The sequence below is a fragment of the Leuresthes tenuis genome, unplaced genomic scaffold (assembly GCF_036924035.1).
Source record: "Leuresthes tenuis unplaced genomic scaffold, fLeuTen1.0.hap1 SCAF_2, whole genome shotgun sequence".
Taxonomy (NCBI): domain Eukaryota; kingdom Metazoa; phylum Chordata; class Actinopteri; order Atheriniformes; family Atherinopsidae; genus Leuresthes; species Leuresthes tenuis.
This window is the reverse complement of record NW_027325356.1, coordinates 36533785-36548681: the sequence shown is the minus strand read 5'-3', so window position 1 is coordinate 36548681 and position 14897 is coordinate 36533785.

The following is a 14897-nucleotide window of genomic DNA, read 5'->3' as shown; positions in this document are numbered from 1 at the left end:
CAGGACAACCGAAAAGCATCCTGCACACAGTCAGGTTTTAGGGCATTCGCTTCTTCCAGAAGGGCACCATAGGGGACTGTTGTGAGTCGATGGAGAACACTGGGGTGCACAAAAGGCTCACGGCTGAGGACATCTGCCACCACATTCTTAGGACCAGGAATGTACCTGATGTCAAAGTCATACGGGGCCAGTTTCGAGACCCACCTCTGCTCACAAGCGTCCAGCTTTGGTTTACTGAGAATGTAAGTGAGCGGGTTATTGTCGGTCCAGACAGTGAATTGCTGGCCTCTCAGCCAGTGGCTGAACTTGTCACACACAGCCCATTTAAGTGCGAGGAATTCCAGCCTGTGTGCAGGGTAGCGAGACTGGGCATAATTCAGCGACTTGCTTGCAAAGGCGATGGGCCTTGCAACACTGTCCCCATCAGCCAGCTGAGAGAGCACTGCCCCAAGGCCATTGGAGGAGGCATCAACTGACAGGAGAAAAGGCTTACTGAAGTCGGGGTGAGCAAGAGTGACGTTGTCCAGCAAAGCCTGTTTTAGCTTCCTGAAGGCCTCACTGCATGCAGGAGTCCAATCAGCAGAAGAGAGGTCCCGATACATAAGCTTGATCTTCTTACCCTTGGTACGTTGCGGTCTTTTCACACCAGACGTCAATGCGAACAAAGGTTTGCTAATACCAGAGTACCCCTCGAAAAACTGCTGATAAAACCCAACCATCCCAAGGAAGGATCTGATCTTGGTGGGAGCGGGGATGTTAGTGCCCTCCACCATTAAATCCTTCTCCTGTAGTGCAACAACTGCTTTCACTTTCTCCGGGTCAGTTGAAATCCCCTCTTTTGTTACAACATGCCCCAGAAACTTCACTGAAGGCCTCATGAAATGACACTTTTTGGGGGCCAGCTTCAGGTTGTGCTCCTTTAACCTCTCGAACACCATCTCCAACCTCTGCAACGCCAGCTGTTCAGTGGGGGCAAACACAAGGATGTCATCGAGATAACACAAGAGGCTCAGAAAGTTCTGATCACCGAATATGGCCATCATCATCCTCATGAATGTGGCTGGGCTGTTGCAAAGTCCTTGCGGGAGCCGGTTATATTCATATAGCCCAAATTGAGAGGTGAACGCTGTGAACCTTTTGTCCTCCTCGTGGACCTCCACGTTGTAGTACCCAGAGGTCAGATCCATGGTCGAGAAGAACGCATTCCCCCCCAGGGCAGCCAGGGCGTCAGCCTAATGAGGCAAGGGGTGCGCGTCATGGAAGGTTCGCGCGTTCAACCACCGAAAATCAGTGCAGAGTCGCAGGTCGCCATTCTTCTTCCAAACCAGAACAAGAGGTGATGCGTATTCACTTGTAGACTTCCTTATGATGTCACGCTCCTCCATCTCATTCAGAGCCACCCTCAGTTTCTCATAGTGAGACGGGGACAGTCGCCGATAGGGAAGTCTGAAGGGCTTGCTGTCACTCAGTCAGATGCGGTGAACAAAGTCTCTGGCTTTACCACAGTCCAGCCTGTGGCGAGAGAAGATGGACTCGTACTTAGCCAGCAGGTCAACCAGCTCCGCCTTCCAGAAGGGGGACAGGTGAGTCGCATCAATGTCAATGTCCTGCAGTCCCAGGTCAGAGAGGGTGGGACTAAGAGTCGGTCGAGCAGTACAGTCCGAGTCAACAGTCAAGCTCTTCTCACTGGCTGTGTCAGAATTGTCAGCCGTCTTTGTCACAGTACATTGCACTTCATCAGGTGAGTCAGTTACATAGAGGTAGTCAGTGTCAAAGTCTTCCAGTGCCACACATGGTGACACGTCAGCAATCTTGCAGTTGCGTCTCAAAGTCACTGGTCTTGGGGAGGGTTTAATGACCCTCACTGGAACCCATCCATCGCCGCACAGTGGTGTCACAACACGGCCCACCATCACTGAACGTGGCACTGTTCTTGCTTCACTTGGCTCCACAACCACTGTGCTGCCGGCTGAGAGATGTAGATGAGCAGGTAGGCGACCCCAAATCAGATGTTCGGTCAAGGGCTCCAGGGTCACTGCATGTTTGAGCTTAACAGTGCCCACCTTATCAGGACACTCATCCCCTCTCCATGTCTCCACAGTGTCCAACAGCTGCAGCAGGCCCTCCTCCTCCACTGGAATCTGATCAGCAGGAGACACTCCCCTCCCTAAGCCTCCATAGTGCTTCAGCACCCGAATGAGGTGTTTCATGACATTGCTGCCAAGAATGAGATCATCACTTTGGCCCTCCACGATGAGTGTTGGAACAGAGAAGCTCCACCCAAACACCTTCATCTGCAACTCACACACACCAACAGGGTTTGTTTTTGAACCTCCAAACCCGACAAGGACAACTGAAGTGGGGGAAATAGAGTCAGGGGAAACAACATTGTTCTGCTTCAGTAGAGAGAGTGCACGAGAGCTCAAGGAACAGGCCATAGAGCCGCTGTCAAGCATGGCTTGAAGTTTTACAGTATCTTGGATCATCACAGCAGTGTGAAAGAGGTCATCAGTTGCAGACAGTCTTTGTGTATTTTGAATAATCACAGTGGAGTTATCACCTGCTAAGAAGCAGCACTGCGAGTATACTGACTCAAGATCAACATCATCAGGCTCTTGTGGGGACATGTCATCTGGCCCTACACTACTCCCCTGCTCATGTGGGCCAACTAGTTTTCCTGTTGGTTTGAACCACCAGGCTTACCAGCAGGTAAGTCAGAGGAAGGAGCACTCTGACAAGTCACAGCCTGATGCCCAGTAGCATAGCAGCAAAAACAAAGCCGCTCTCTCCTGCAGTGAGACATAGTGTCATGGTCATCATCCCCACAAATGGAACACGGGCCTCGAGACCTGCCGCGGCCACCAGCACCCGACCTGGAATGCTGGGAAGTCTCTCGCTGCAGCAACCGCTCAAGGAGAGTGATGACATGTTCAAGTGAATGCCCCTCAGACTGCAACGTTCGGTCGACTGCGAAGCCCAATGGTCACCACATCACGTGCCCTCCCCCTTAGCTTGCTCAAAACTTCATCCACCTGGTAACAAAGCTCAATGTCCCTCCTACACAGGTAAAGCCTCATAGCTGCCTCCCACTCAGAGACTGAAATCCTATCATTGTTATCTCCCCTGAAAGGATGTGGCTCATAACTATCATGGTTAATTGTCAAGTTAACCTTAGAAAAATCAGCTGTGGTTAACTGAGTCATATTAGCATCATTAGTTGGGATGGACTTAAGACATGAAACAATGTTCTCACTTATACTGGTCCCTATCTGTTTCACCAGGTCACTGAGAATATGGACATCTCGACCAGAAAGTGCAGACTCACCATCCACCCCAGCATCTGCAGCGGCACATGAAATCCCAGGACGATTGTGAGGAGTAGATGTAATGTGTCTGTCTTCACTAAGCCCACCAGAGTAGGAAACTGACTGAACCACAGTTTAGAACCTCTACCAACATTTGACACATAATGTTCATCCATGTTCATGAAAAAAATATATATATATATATACATAGAAATACACAGATAAGAGTCTGTTACCCTATGCAGCTTTAAAAATCAACCAATCACATCACTATACCAATAGCATGTTCAATATTACAACCACAATGAAACTGAAATGTTTTTTTTAAATTTTTTTTAATTTTTTAACTGGGACACAGATAGGCCACCATACAACACAGAAAACACAGTCCAAAAACGGGCTCTATGCTACAACCGGACTCACGATACCAAGGGGAGTGAATAAAGCACCGGTGAAGCAGTCACGGGATGAATCGAACTTGCGGGGTCACCATGGCAACCACAATTGATGCACCCTCGTAGTTTTTAATCCGGGTCACGGCACCATTGTAGCGGTTATTTTACTCTCTCGTTAGGTTGTGTATTTCACAGAAAAAGATCTTCACTGTTGGCAACTTGCCGTTTATTTTGGGCATCTGGTAGGAGATTAACACAATCAGTCGCAGTTCCCTCACACACAATAAACATCTGAAAAAAAAATCAAAAGAAAAGAAAGTGCAAGTTAGCTAACAACATGCGCACTAGCATATAAAACGTGGAGCTCACACTCGTGCACCTACCAGGGATACAGCAAGGTCCGACTGCTGCTCTCCCCCGGGATGCACGACCCTACCCCACAGGGGTGCTGCATTCAAATACCATAGGACGAATATGTTTGTGTTGTGTGATGAGTCTTTTTGTTTTATGGCAAGTGGAATCACACTACACCTCAACTCCGTTACATATACACCATCAAAAGCGGGAGCGGAGGTGTTCAGCTGCAAGAAGGTCTGAATGTCCACCAATAATTACTGAAAAATGGGTAAGAAAAGGTGCGAATGCCCAACCATACATCATCAAAAGCGGGAGTGGATGTGTTCGGCTACAAGAATGTTTGAATGTCCGACAATAGTTTGTAAAAGGCGGGTAAGAAAAGGTTCGAATGCCCGAATATACACCATCAAAAGAGGGAGCGGAGTTGTTCGGCTGCAAAAAGGTCTGAATGTCCATCAATAATTGCTAGAAAACATGAAAGACAATTTTCGAAAATCAAACCGCACATGATCATAAGTGGGAGAGGAGGTGTTCAGCTGCAAGACGGTGTGAATGTCCACCCATAATTCCTGAAAAATGGGTAAAAAAAGGTGCGAATGCCCAACCATGCATCATCAAAAGCAGGGCTGGATGTGTTCGGCTACAAGAAGGTGTGAACGTCTAACCAAAGTTTGTAAAAAGCAGTTAAGAAAAGGTTCGAATGTCCAACCAAACATAATCAAAAGTGGGAGCAGAGCTGTTCAACTGCAAGTAGGTGTGAATGTTAGATCATAATTTGCAAAAAGCTGATGAGAAAGGGTGAGAATGCCCGACTATACACCATCAAATGCGGGAGCGGAGTTGTTCGGCTGTGAGTGTGTGTGAATCTCCACCCATAATTGCTGAAAAATGTGTTAAAAAAGGTAAGAATGCCGGTCCATACATCATCAAAATCAAGAGAGATGTTCGGCTGCAAGTAGGTGTGAATGTCCAGCCATAATTACTCACAAACGGATAACAAAAGGTAGTATTTCCAGACCATACATGATCAAAACAGGGAGCGGAGGTGGTTCAGCTGCAAGAAGGTGTGAATGTCTGACCATAGTTGGTAAAAAGCGTGTAAGAAAAGGTTAAAATACCCGACTGTACACAATCAATAGCGGGAGCGGAGTTGTTCGGCTACAAGAAGGTGTGAACGTCCGACCCTCGTTTGTAAAAAGTGGGTAAGAAAAGGTTCGAATGCCCGAATATATACAATCAAAAGAGGAAGTGGAGGTGTTCGGCTGCCAGAAGGTATGAACGTCAAGCCATAATTACTCACAAACGGGTAAGAAAAGGTGGTATTGCAAGACCATACATGATCAAAACAGGGAGCGGAGGTGGTTCAGCTGCAAGGTGTGAATGTCTGACTAAAGTTTGTAAAAAGCGGGTAAGACAAGGTGAGAATGCCCGACAATGTATGATTAATAGAGGGAGCGGAGGTTTTCGGCTGCAAGGTCTGAATGTCCAACCATAATTTGTAAAAACCGGGGAAGAAAATGCTCGAAAGCCCGACTATACACCATCAAAAGCGGGAGCAGAGGTGTTCAGCTGCAAGAAGGTCTGAATGTCCACCAAAAATTACTGAAGAATGGGTAAGAAAAGGTGCGAATGCCCAACCTTACATCATCAAAAGCGGGAGCGGAGGTGTTCAGCTGCAAGAAGGTCTGAATGTCCATCAATATGTTTAGATCGAATTAAACAATGAACAACATTGTATTTTGCAGTAAAAGAAAGAGCAACACTGAAGGATCAGGAATCCGAGAATAAGCTTCTTTTCATAAGTTCTGCATGATTTGGGATTTTATGTATGAAATGAATTCATTCACTCAAACCAAGTGAAGCAAGGTCAGATTCCTGATCCTTCAGTGTTGCTCTTTCTTCTACTGCAAAATACAAATTGTTCTTTGTTGAAATCGATCTAGACATTGATAAATATGAAGGACAAAGGAGTTTCCACTTGGTTTGAGTGAAGGAATTAATTTTATACATAAAATCCGAAATCGTGCAGAACTCATGAAAATAAGCTTATTCTCGGATTCCTGAATCTTTGGATTTGTTCTTTCTTTTACTGCAAAGTACAACGTTGTTTTGTTTTTTGTTTAAATCTATCTATCTTTTTTAACTGCTTTTTCCAAACTTTGGTCGGACGTTCACACCTTCTTGCAGCCGAACACCTCCGCTTCCGCTTTTGATTGTATATATTCGGGCATTCGAACCTTTTCTTACCTGCTTTTTACAAACCATGGACAGACTTTCACACTTTCTTGTAGCCGAGCACATCCGCTCCCGCTATTGATTGTGTACAGTCGGGTATTGTAACCTTTCCTTACCCGCTTTTTACAAACTTTAGTCAGACATTCACACCTTGCAGCTGAACCACCTCCGCTCCCTGTTTTGAGCATGTATGGTCTGGCAATACTACCTTTTCTTACCCGTTTGTGAGTAATTATGGTCGGACTTTCACACCTTCTTGCAGCCGAAAACCACGTCTCCCGCTTTTGATGATGTATGGTCCGGCATTCTAGTCTTTTCTAACACATTTTTCAGCAATTATGGTTTGACATTCACACCTACTCACAGCCGAACACTTTCGCTCCCGCATTTGATGGTGTATAGTCGGGCATTCTCAGCCTTTCTCATAAGCTGTTTGGAAATTATGATCTGACATTCACACCTTCTGGCAGCAGAACACCTCCACTTCCTCTTTTGATGGTATATATTCGGGCATTCGAACCTTTTCTTACCCACTTTTTTACAAACCAGGGTCGGACGTTCACGCCTTCTTGTAGCCGAACAACTCCGCTCCCGCTATTGATTGTGTACAGTCGGGTATTTTAACCTTTTCTTACCCGCTTTTTACCAACTATGGTCGGACATTCACATCGTCTTACAGCGGAACACCTCTGCTCCCTCTTTTGATGGTGTATATTCGGGTATTTTAACCTTTTCTTACCCGCTTTTTACCAACTATGATCGGACATTCACACCGTCTTACAGCGGAACACCTCCGCTCCCTCTTTTGATGGTGTATATTCGGGAATTTGAACCTTTTCTTACCCGCTTTTTTACAAACTATGGTCGGACATTCAAACCTTCTTGTAGCCAAACACATCCACTCCCGCTCATGATCATGTGTGGTTTGATATTCGAAAAATTTTCTTTCATGTTTTCTAGCAATTATTGATGGACATTCAAACCTTCTTGCAGCTGAACACCTCCGCTCCCGCTTTTGATGGTGTATCGTCGGGCTTTCGAGCCTTTTCTTCCCCGGGTTTTAAAAATTATGGTTGGACATTCAGACCTTCTTGCAGCCGAAAACCTCCGCTCCCTCTTTTGATCATACATTGTCGGGCATTCACACCTTTTCTTACCCGCTTTTTACATACCATGGTCGGACTTACACACCTTCTTATAGCCGAACACATCCTCTCCCGCTATTGATTGTGTACAGTCGGATATTTTAACCTTTTCTTACCCGCTTCTTACCAATTATGGTCGGACATTCACACCTTCTTGCAGCCAAACACGTCTCCCGCTTATGATCATGTACGGTTTGATATTCGAAAATTTTCTTTCATGTTTTCTAGCAATTATTGATGGACATTCAGACCTTCTTGCAGCTGAACCCCTCTGCTCCCGCTTTTGATGGTGTATAGTCGGGCTTTCGAGCCTTTTCTTCCCCGGTTTTTACAAATTATGGTTGGACATTCAGACCTTCTTGCACCCGAAAACTTCCGCTCTCTCTTTTGATCATACATTGTCGGGCATTCGCACCTTTTCTTACCCGCTTTTTACAAACTATGCTCGGACATTTAAACCTTCTTGTAGCCGAACACATCCACTCCTGCTTTTGATGATGTTTGGTTGGGCATTCGAACCTACTTGTTGCCCGCATTTCATTAATTATGGGTGGACATTCACACCTTGTCGCAGCCAAACACCTCCGCTCCCTGTTTTGATCATGTATGGTTTGACATTCGCACCTTTTCTCACTCGCTTTTTGCAAACCATGGTCGGACATTCACACCTTCTTGGAGCCGAACACATCCGCTCCACCTTTTAGTGTTCTATCACACCTTTTTTTTCACCGCATTTCATAGATTATGGTTGGAAATTCTCAACCACTCTCATCCGAATACCTATCCTCCCGCTTTTGTTAATATATTTGAACTTTAGTCGTGCATTCACACCTTCTTGCAGCTGAACCATCTCCGCTCCCTGTTTTGATCATGTATGGTCTGGCAATACTACCTTTTCTTACCCGTTTGTGAGTAATTGTGGCTGGACATTCACACCTACTTGCAGCCGTACACCAACTCTCTCGCTTTTGATGATGTATGGACCGGCATTCTTACCTTTTCTAACACATTATTCAACAATTATGGTCGGAGATTCACACCTACTCACAGCCGAAACTCCGCTCCCGCTTTTGATGATGTATAGTCGGGCTTTCGAGCCTTTTCTTCCCCGGTTTTTACAAATTATGGTTGGACATTCAGAACTTGCAGCCAAAAACCTCCGCTCTCTCTTTTGATCATACATTGTCGGGCATTCGCACCTTGTCTTACCCGCTTTTTACAAACTTTAGTCAGACATTCACACCTTGCAGCTGAACCACCTCTGCTCCCTGTTTTGATCATGTATGGTCTGGCAATACCACCTTTTCTTATCCGTTTGTGAGTAATTATGGCTGGACGTTCATACCTTCTGGCAGCCGAACTCCTCCACTTCCTCTTTTGATGGTATATATTCGGGCATTCGAACCTTTTCTTACCCACTTTTTACAAACCATGGTCGGACTTTCACACCTTCTTTTAGCCAAACAACTCAGCTCCCGCTATTGATTGTGTACAGTCGGGTATTTTAACCTTTTCTTACCCGCTTTTTACCAACTATGGTCGGACATTCACACCGTCTTACAGCGGAACACCTCCGCTCCCTCTTTTGATGGTGTATGTTCGGGCATTCAAACCTTTTCTTACCCGCTTTTTACAAACTATGGTCGGACATTCAAACCTTTTAGCCGAACACATCCGCTCCCGCTTATGATCATGTGCGGTTTGATATTCGAAAATTTTCTTTCATGTTTTCTAGCAATTATTGATGGACATCCAGACCTTCTTGCAGCTGAACACCTCCGCTCCCGCTTTTGATGGTGTATAGTCAGGCTTTCGAGCCTTTTCTTCCCCAGTTTTTACAAATTATGGTTGGACATTCAGACCTTCTTGCAGCTGAACACCTCTGATCTCGCTTTTGATGATGTAAGGTTGGGCATTCAGACCTTGCTTCACCTGCTTTTCACCAAATATAGTCGGACATTCAGACCTTCTTGCAGCCGAAAACTTCCGCTCCCTCTTTTGATCATACATTGTCGGGCATTCGCACCTTTTCTTACCCGCTTTTTACAAACCATGGTTGGACTTTCACACCTTTTAGTAGCCGAACAACTCCGCTCCCGCTATTGATTTTGTACAGTCGGGTATTTTAACCTTTTCTTACCCGCTTTTTACCAACTATGGTCGGACATTCACACCTTCTTACAGCGTAACACCTCCGCTCCTGCTTTTGATTGTGTATGTTCGGGCATTCAAACCTTTTGTTGCCCGCTTTTCATTTATTATGGGTGGACATTCACACCTTGTCGCAGCCAAACACCTCTCCCTGTTTTGATCTTGTATGGTTGGACATTCGCACCTTTTCTAACACGCTTTTTGCAAACTATGGTCGGCCATTCACACGTCTTACAGCGGAACATCTCCGCTCCCTCTTTTGATGGTGTATGTTCGGGCATTCAAACCTTTTCTTACCCGCTTTTTACAAACTATGGTCAGACATTCAAACCTTCTTGTAGCCGAACACATCCACTCCCGCTTATGATCATGTGCGGTTTGATATTCGAAAATTTTCTTACATGTTTTCTAGCAATTATTGATGGACATTCAGACCTTCATGCAGCTGAACACCTCCTCTCCCGCTTTTGATGGTGTATAGTCAGGCTTTCGAGCTTTTTCTTCCCCAGTTTTTACAAATTATGGTTGGATATTCAGACCTTCTTGCAGCCGAAAACCTCCGCTCCCTCTTTTGATCATACATTGTCGGGCATTCGCACCTTTTCTTACCCGCTTTTTACAAACCACGGTCGGACTTTCACACCTTCTTATTGCCGAACACATCCGCTCCCGCTATTGATTGGGTACAGTCGGGTATTTTAACCTTTTCTTACCCGCTTTTTACCAACTATGGTCGGACATTCACACCTTCTTATAGCGGAACACCTCCGCTCCCTCTTTTGATGGTGTATGTTCGGGCATTCGAACCTTTTCTTACCCGCTTTTTACAAACTATGCTCGGACATTCAAACCTTCTTGTAGCCGAACACATCCACTCCTGCTTTTGATGATGTATGGTTGGGCATTCGAACCTACTTGTTGCCCGCTTTTCATTAATTATGGGTGGACATTCACACCTCTTCGCAGCCAAACACCTCCGCTCCCTGTTTTGATCATGTATGGTTGGACATTCGCACCTTTTCTCACCCGCTTATTGCAAACTATGGTCGGCCATTCACAGCTTCCTCTCCACCATACTTGTATGGTGGGAGATTCACACCCACTTGCATCCGAAGACATCCGCCCCCACTTTTGTTGATATTAATTCGGTCATTCGCACCTTACCCGCTTTTGGCAAACTATGGCCTTCTTGCAGCCAAACACCTCTGATCTCGCTTTTGATGATGTAAGGTTGGTTATTCAGACCTTGCTTCACCTGCTTTTCACCAAATATAGTCGGACATTACACACCTTCTTGCAGCCGAACACTTCCGCTCCACCTTTTAGTGTTCAATCACACCTTTTTTTTCACCGCATTTTATATATTATGGTTGGAAATTCTCAACCACTCTTATCCGAAGACCTCTCCTCCCGCTTTTGTTCATATATAGTCGGATATTCGAACCTTTTCTTACCCGCTTTTTACAAATTATGGTCGGACATTCACACCTACTTGCAGCAGAATACTTCCGCTCCACCTTTTAGTGTATATGGTTGTACACAATCAATAGCGGGAGCGGATGTGTTCGGCTACAAGAAGGTGTGAAAGTCCGACCGTGGTTTGTAAAAAGTGGGTAAGAAAAGGTGCGAATGCCCGACAATGTATGATCAAAAGAGGGAGCGGAGGTCTTCGGATAAGAGTGGTTGAGAATTTCCAACCATAATCTATAAAATGCGGTGAATAAAAAGGTGTGATTGAACACTAAAAGGTGGAGCGGAAGTGTTCGGCTGCAAGACGGTCTGAATGTCCAACCATAATTTGTAAAAACCGGGGAAGAAAAAGCTCGAAAGCCCGACTATACACCATCAAAAGCGGGAGCGGAGGTGTTCAGCTGTAAGAAGGTCTGAATGTCCATCAATAATTGCTAGAAAACATGAAAGAAAATTTTCGAATATCAAACCGCACGTGATCATAAGCGGGAATGGATGTGTTCGGCTACAAGAAGGTGTGAAAGTCCGACCATGGTTTGTGAAAACCGGGTCAGAAAAGGTTCGAATGCCCGAATATATACAATCAAAAGCGGAAGCGGAGGTGTTCGGCTGCAAGAAGGTGTGAACGTCCGACCAAAGTTTGTAAAAAGCGGGTAAGAAAAGGTTCGAATATCCAACCGAACATAATCAAAAGCGGGAGCATAGCTGTTCGACTGCAAGTGGGTGTGAATGTCCAGCCATAATTACTTACAAACGGGTAAGAAAAGGTGGTATTGCCAGACCATACATGATCAAAACAGGGAGCGGAGGTGGTTCAGCTGCAAGGTGTGAATGTCCAACCATAATTTGTAAAAACCGGGGAAGAAAAGGCTCGAAAGCCCGACTACATGTAGCGGTTATTTTACTCTCTCGTTGCGTTGTGTATTTCACAGAAAAAGATCTTCACTGTTGGCAACTTGCCGTTTATTTTGGGCATCTGGTAGGAGATTAACACAATCAGTCGCAGTTCCCTCACACACAATAAACATCAGGGATACAGCAAGGTCCGACTGCTCATTTAGTACTAAAATATAAACCGAATAACTTAACACATGTAATGTACCTGGTAGGAGATTAACACAATCAGTCGCAGTTCCCTCACACACAATAAACACCTAAAAAAAAAATCAAATGAAAAGAAAGTGCAAGTTAGCTAACAACATGCGCACTAGCATATAAAACGTGGAGCTCACACTCGTGCACCTACCAGGGATACAGCAAGGTCCGACTGCTGCTCTCCCCCAGGATGCACGACCCTACCCCACAGGGGTGCTGCATTCAAATACCATAGGACGAATATGTTTGTGTTGTGTGATGAGTCTTTTTGTTTTATGGCAAGTGGAATCACACTACACCTCAACTCCGTTACACTCCCCCTTACTGATCTCCACTTGCCCATACAAACCGGACCAAAAGAAATAACAAAAAAAAAATGGTACTGGACAAAATGTTACATGACCCAAAAACATACCAGGCACCAACAACATATCAAGAAAAGGAAATGGGCAATAAAATAAAAAAAAAAAAAAAACAAAGAATACCAAAGTGTACAGAGCTGCAAATCTCGCAGATACCAAATACTCCAGTCAAAAGACTATTCCTTAAGAATCAGAATGAGGAAGGGTTGCAAAGCCTTCCGACACTCATAGGAAAAACATGCCCACATACATGTCAAATTAGTCAGATATCATGTCAGTACAGCAGCACGCAAATACACCACCTGGACACACCCATCTTGACACAGGTGTCAAACCATCACAGAAAAGAAAAGACACAAAACAAAAAAACAAAAACTCCTAAAAATAGAGCCAATAACCACATATTTAAGGCCGATACATGAAATAACGCTAGCGGCCAACAAGAAATTTCTGATGCATGTTCTGAATAAGTCTGACAACTGGTCTAACAACCCTCCCGCACCTTGTCCGTATTCCCTGCAGACTATCCCCGGAAAGGTTTTGCCCTGCCTCTGATACGATAACAGAACCAGCATCAGAAGGCAGCAAGGCAACAGAAAGAGTGGGGACAGTAGGTTGAGAGTCCGGTAAGTCAACAGAACAGTCAGCATCAACAACAGGACCACAAGGGTCGGACTGGTTCAGTTTGTCAGATCTGGTGTCATCTGGATTGTCAAGTCCACCTCCATCTTGATTGTCAGGATCAATTCAGTCAGGTGTGTCAGATCCTGGCTGGTCATGTTCATCCACATCATCCATAATAGTCGACTGATGGAGACTGGGAGCTGGGACCTTGGAGACTGGAAGCTGAGAGATCCAAAAGACAGTCCTGTCTTCGGGTCCCCTGCCAGGGAGAACAGTTGAACCATCATGTTCAGCACCTGGCACAGACTCATCCACAGCCTCATCAGTTAGGGAACTGTCAAAGGATCCGCCATCCTCTGGGTCAGCAGGGACAGGTAGGAAGTTCACAGGCATAATGAGGTTCCTGTGGACCACCTTCTCCTGGTTCGTGGCACAGTTCCTGAGCCTGAAGGTGTGAGTGCTATCCTGTTTTTCCACAACAGTGTATAGATGACTCTCCCAGCAATCAGCCAGCTTCCTTCGACCTCGTTCTCCTTTCTTAGCCAACAAGACTCTATCCCCAACCTCCACAGGCACACCCCTCACCTTTCGGTTGTAAAGCTCAGTCTGCTTCTCTTGTTGTTTAGTGGTTGAAATCTGTGCAATCCTGATAGCCTCTGCCGAGTCACGACGGAGGTACTGCACATACCCATCATAATCCACCACTTGCTCATCCATGAGCACAGACTGAAACATCATGTCCACAGGCAACCTGGGAATCCTGCCGAACATCAACAGAAAGGGTGCAAAACCTGTGGTTTCATGGACCGTTGCATTGTACGAGAAGGTGAGTGAACGCAGGAGTTGTGGCCATTTCTGCTTGGCTCTGGGTGGAAGAGCTCTGATCATGTTCCCAAGGGTGCGATTGAACCGTTCGACCTCTCCATTGCCCATGGTATGGTAAGGTGTCGTATGAGATTTCTCAACATCAGCGACTTGGAGCATCTCTGCAATCAGGCTGCTTTCAAAGTTCGCACCTTGGTCTGAGTGCACTCAGCCATACACGCAGAAGAACTTGTTCCAGAGTTGATGAGCAACAGCTTTAGCCGACTGGTTTGGGCATAGGTATGCTTGAGCCAGCTTTGTGAAATGGTCAGTCACCACGAGTACATCCAGAGACTTGTTCGATGAGTCTTCCGCTGACCAAAAATCAATGCAGACCAACTCAAGAGGCCTTGAGGTCTTAACACTCTCAAGCGGTGCCCTGGCCTCAGGTTCAGGAGACTTACTGACCAGACAATGGCGACAATGCTGCACATACTCCTTGACATCCCTCTCCATCCCGATCCAGTAGAACTGCTGTCTAGCCAAGTAGAGCGTCCTCCTCTGCCCTTGGTGACCTGCCTCATCATGAATCCCTCTCAGGACCTTATCTTTTAGGTGAGTGGGCACGACATACCGGTAAGTCTTTCTCTTTGTCACAACATCCTTTGAAGTGCGATACAGAACACCGGCTTTGATGGTAAGTTGTTCCCAATGTCGGAGAAGCCGCAAGGCTCCAGCTGGTTCATGTGGGCGTTCTCGTCTCGACGGCCGTCTCTGGCATTCCACAAAGTAAAGCACTCGACCCGAGCACGGATCAACACGTTGCAACGATGTCAGTTTGTCCTTGGACAACGGACGGAAATCAGACAGCTCAGAAGGCAGAAGAGATTGAGTGAGCTGCGGCAAGCAGAACGCATGCGAGGGCAAGCAGTCTCTTCCTAGGGAATGCTCCAG